Here is a 6,000-nt window from a genome sequence, read left to right as displayed (position 1 = left end):
GATGATAACTGAGAGTCCGATTGCATCTCTGTTCTATTTTATTACAGAAGGTACAGTTCACCAAACATCCCCAACCCACCAAACTAATCTCCTCATCTCAGAAAGACTCCTTCTCCAGATGCATCAAAACAAAACAATAACAGGTGTCAACCTTGTATTCATCAGCAGACACTGGGCACTGGTTCTCTTCCAGGCCCTTTTCTGTGATTAAATACTTTGTCTAATTTGATCCTCGCTACAACTCCATGAAGAGATTATTTTTACTAGCATTTACAGAGGAAGCAACTAAGTCTCAAAATGGTTAACTTGCCCAAGTTTATACACCTGGTTAATTCAAAAGGAAATGGTTAAAGAGTGTTTAAATTGAAGAGTAATATAGTAAGATTTACATTCTTAAAAGATGCCTGATACCTCTGTGGAAAATGGGTTGAAATGGCACAAGAGTAGGACTAGAGAGAACAGTTTAGAGATTATTTCAGTACTATAGTTAAGAGATGATGTGGCTTGGACTAAAGTGATAACAGTAGATAGAGTTGAAGTGTATGAGGTAGATTAGACTTGGTATTGACTAAAGGTGGTACAGATGTGTCACAGATGACTCCGTTTTCTGATATGAACAACTGGATAGACAGTGGTGTTAACCAGCCTCCAAGATGGCTCCAGTGATCCTCGTCTCCTGGTACACCTTTCCACACTAAATCATGGCTAGCCTGTGTGAACAATAGAATACTGACAAGGTAACAGTATTTACCTTATGAGGCTGAGTCACGAAAGATATTACAGCTTTCTCTTTGCTCTCTTTTGCTCTGGAGGAAGCCAGCCACTATGATGTGAGGACACTCAAGGAGCTCTAAGAAGCCTTGTGGAGAAGCTCATGTGGGAGAGACTGAGGTGTCCTACCAACAGACGGCACTAACTTGCCAGCCATTTGAGTCAAGCTATCTTGCAAGGAGATCTTCCGCCCCCACTTGAGCCCTCAAGTGACTGCAGCCCTGGCCAACTTCTTTACTGTAAACTCATGAGAGTCTTTGAGCCAGACTCACCCAGCTAAGCTAATCACAAATCCTGACCTATAGAAACTGAGAAAGAATAAATGTTCTAAGACAGTAGATTTTGCAGCAATTCGTTTCACTGCAGTAGATAACTAATTCAACATTAGTGCCAGGTTTGGAATTTTGAAGAAGGGGTGATGAGTTTGGCTTGGGCGTTTTTAGTTTAAGATGCCATCTAAGTAGAGATATTCAGTAAACAGTTATGCATAAATGTCTGAAGCTCAGAAGAGAGCTGGACTAGGGATTTAAAGCCGGGAGTCTTTCACATGGTATTTGAAACTAAGAAAGAGTGTGAAGAAACAAAAGAGAAGAGAGCAAGAAAGCCTTCTGGGAGGGAATGATAGCTGGGCTAAATGTTGATATATGACTAGGGGTTGGCCTAGAAAAGGAGCCGGGCATATAAACTAGGGTGGGAGGAGGGTAAATCCCAGGGCGTTCAGGAAGTTAGGGTATAAATAAACTACTTTGTGGGGTGTGGAAACTTTTGGTTTCAGGCTACTGCATTTCTAAGTATCTCCTGACTGAATGATAAAGTTCTTAGTCCTTACATGTCCCCCCTCTGAAGGTCATCCCTTGTATAATGTTAAAGAATAAATGAAATTGAAACATAAACAAAATATTTGTGGTTAATAAAAGACATACATTCAATAAAATAGTCTCTTTTGCTGATGGAAAAATTAGAATTAGCAATAACAAAGGAATTGGTAATATTTCTGCACCTCTTCAAGTCTTTTTTCACAAGCCAAGGGGATTGAGAAATAGGTAGTCTACACAGCTGCCTCTTTCATTTCTCTCCATGTCTTGGTTGCTACATTGTATCTATATTATATACAAAACTTTGATATTTATATATAGAATGATATATAAAAATCGGCATAGAAAATACCCAGAAAGATTTCAGATATGAGTTAGATTATAAGAATCAGATAAGAAATATAGAGGTAGTAATCAGAAAATACGTGGACAGATATTTACAGGTACTCTCTACTATCAGATTAGCCCACATGGCAAGGGCCTATGTACACAATCCCCATGTTCAATAGAGAAGAGGAATATGTTTTTCTCTCTGGCCATAGGTATGTGAAAAAGGATTAACTCTGCTACCTGACTTTTGAAATTTAATGGATGTATTTATGAAAGAATATTAGAGGTGACTGGTCTTGGTTCAAAAATGCTAAATTTCCTTAACCTGGACTATGTTTTCAAAAATTTAAGATGCCTTTAGCAAAGCAAGGAAAAATAAATTCAGGCTGCTAGCTTGGCAGCTGGTCTGGATACAGTATTTTGCTCTGTTTACTCTGTCAGGAAGCCAGTTCCATTTGATTAAATTCTGAAATTAGAATGCATGCACTCTGAAAGATACCAAGCAGCTTCATGCTTTTACCCGTATGGAAAATGTGATTAAAGAAATGAACTCAACGGCTGTAGCATCAGAAGAGATCAATGCAACAGCTGTATTCAACTAGGCTCAACGGGCTAGACCTTTACTTTATTAAAATGGATGGCTTTAGCATAGAAACTGTGTCCACAACAGAGAACTGCCATATTGCTCTGAACTCAGGCCGAGGAAGGAGCCAAGTGGAACTGCCATCAAATATTATGGCAGCAGTGCAAATGCAGATCCACTCTCGCACCACAAAGCTAAAATTTGGCCAAAAGGAGACATAATTAAAGAATTTATATGCGCAGTCTTCCCACATCAACATACTGGATTATTTTCAAAATTGCTGTTATGTTCCGTTTTGGCAAGTTTTACAGAATTCCCCAATAGCAATCTTGAAATTCTCTATGGAGTGGCAATATCTTTTGCTTTGCCTGAAATGAAATAGGCCATTAAAAAATAATTTATATGCGAAACACTGTGCAGACATAACCAGATAACCTAGGCAAAAAAAACCAAACAAAACCAAACAAAAACAAAACAAAAACCTCATTGTGTTCATTTACCCGGTTAATAGAGAAAAAGTTAGGATTTTATTGGAAAATACTGAAATTGGCATTTGTGATTGTCAAATCTTTATTTTGGCATTATAGGCTTGTTAATAAACTGAAAAACAAATGGAATTGTTATTATCACTGCACCTGTGAAACAGGTATTATCACTGCACCTGTGAAACACAGAAGATGTGAAAGGAATGTGATCTAAGAAATGCTGAACCAGAGGACTGTCTAGATAAGACTTCCTATAACAGCAGTACATAGATATGGACACCATGTTCTAGGACTTAATCTTCAGGCTTCATATATCAAGGAGCTCTTTAGTTAGGGCCTCCAAATGTGATCAGATTCCCTGAGACTGTTTCATGTTAACCAAACTTATAAGAAGCTAGTACATAAAGAAGAATGTCAATAATCATAGGACTCGGAATGCTCAGATGGGCTGATGAGTACTTCCTTAAGACATGCTAGATAGACGTTTGCTTGGTCAGCTTGGAGCCAGAGCAAGAAAAGCTGATGGATCTCATTTGTCAGTTTTATCTGGCTATGTATCCAGCTCTACAGATTAGATGTTGGTGTTCTCACATTGGGGCACGCTATTCCTTCAACAGGAGAAAAGTTGGAAAATTTTTACCTATTGCACTGCTTTTTTAGAAATACCACATAGGTTATCCTTTCTGTTAGTGCAATCTTTGTTGATAGGGCTCAAGACAAATCATTCAGCAGAGTTAATGCATTCGTTCTTTAGCGCACTATACCTAGTTCTTGGCTATCACCCCTGTGTATTATCCATGATTACAGTTATGTTTAACAATATTTTGGTTAACAACAGACCGCATATACAAGGGAGGTCCTGTAAGGTTATAATGGAGCTGAAAAATGCCTATTGCCTAGTAGCAGTGTAGATGTCCTGATGTCCTAGCACAATGCATTACTCACATGTTTGTGGTGATGCTGGTGTAAACAAACCTATTGCACTGCCCATCATATAAAAGTATAATATGCAGTACAGTACATAATACTTAATAATGATAATAAACAACTATGTTACTGCCTTATGTATTTACTATACTTTTTATTGTTATTTTAGAGTATATTTTTCTACTTATAAAAAAGAGTTTGCTGTAAAACAGTATGCCATGATATGCTGGCAGCAGCCTTGTATACCTTGTGTTTAGCTCTTGATTGTGTCATTTTCTCCCATGTTGATTTAATTGTGTGTTACTTTGTACAGTCACATGCAGTACAGGTTTGTAGCCTAGAGGCGATAAACTATACCATATAGCCCAGGTGTGCAGTAGACCATGCCATCGGGTTTGTGTAAGTGTACTGTCATGTTCACACAATGATGAAATCACCTAACAATGATTTTTCTCAGAATGTATCCCTATTGTTAAGCAGTGCACGACTGTATTTTGAAGTGATCTACTAGGAGAACAATGTAAGAATTGATTGATTTATGTTAGTTAAAAAAATATCAACATAACCTAACTAAAGTTAATGTGATTAAAGAATAAATAGAAACAATAATGGCCTTATTAAAATATTTTACAGATGATTTAAATTTTTAAAAATATTTTCTGATAAAAGTAATTTTGTAAGGCCCGAAAAAATATAATCAGCACATATAACAAGTCACACAAAATGCCACCACCCAAAAACAACGTTTTGGCAAAATTATTTCTTTTCTAAACATATTTTGTTCATACAATATATACAGTTTTATATTGTTTTTGTCATATATAACATCATTATAATACAATATCACATAAATTCTCATGTTATTAAAACTTCATATTTAAATGGCTAAGTGGAATGCCATCTTAAATCAGGGATTGCAAGTGCAAATGCCTTCAGGGGCCAGATAGGTAACTAAAATATGTGAAATGGGTGGATACAACACATGGAGGGGGTGGATATAACACATGGGGAAGGGGTTCTATCTCACTAAAAGGCATTAAAATTTAGTTTTATTTTTAAACATTTGCTGGCAAGATCGAGTGCAGAAAATAAGTTAGCCACATAAGAATATGTATAGTATAATATCATTTATGTTGTTTTAAAACAGGTAAAACAATTTTATGTTACACTTAGAGATATACTAGGGATACACATGTAATGAAAGTAGTTTTAAAAAATAAATCAGGAGATGCAAGACACCCAAATCGGGACAGTGATTACATCAGGTGGGAGGAAGTGATGTGAGCACAGGTTAGCAAAGTGGTAGACAGAAGGTATTTTAAGAGTGGGGCAATATTTTAAGTTGGGTGCTGAGTATACAGGTATTAGTTGCACTTTATTTCAACTGTTTTGTACATATTACTGTATAATGCTTCAAAACAACAACAACAACAACAACAACAACAACAACAACAACAACAACAACAACAACAACTGTGAGCTGAAGAAAACCGTACTTTAGATTTGGCCACCAGCTGCCAGTAGTATAGCATAGTCACCAAGTGTGTGGAGTCTGAGGCCAGGATGCCTGATCAAATCTTAATCCCTACTCCACCTCTAAATAGTTTTGTGCGCTTGGGCAGTTACTAAAATTCTCTGCAAGAGCAAATCCAGCCATTTGCCAATGTTTGTACAGCTCTCTGTAAAAGAATGGTTTGTACATTTTTAAGTGGTTGAAGACCTGCCGTCCACCACTGTTATTGAACTATAAATGGCTTTGGAAATTAGCTTTTGCTGCAGGCTTGATATGATTTCTCAATGAATTAAAACTAAAACTATAGGCAAAATAGTGCTTAAATACCAAACATACTATGGTTAAGTCATTTCAACAACCAATGTTGTTTAAATCACAAGCAATCTCAAGCTGCTCTGTATACTTACCGCACTGTTAATAACCTAAGAAGCAAGAGCTCCTTACCTACACAAATTTACAGTAGATGAATTTTCTGAATTCAAACTACAGTTCCAACAGCATCTTTTGGACTTGGATGTAGGTGCAAACAAAATTTCCATGTTTCAAAAATTCTTTTTTTCAGTGTGAAAACAATAT

Source organism: Pteropus vampyrus, unplaced genomic scaffold (genome assembly GCF_000151845.1).
Source record: "Pteropus vampyrus isolate Shadow unplaced genomic scaffold, Pvam_2.0 Scaffold110, whole genome shotgun sequence".
In the NCBI taxonomy this organism is placed as follows: domain Eukaryota; kingdom Metazoa; phylum Chordata; class Mammalia; order Chiroptera; family Pteropodidae; genus Pteropus; species Pteropus vampyrus.
The sequence above is the reverse complement of the archived record's forward strand: the minus strand, read 5'-3'. Positions refer to the sequence as shown.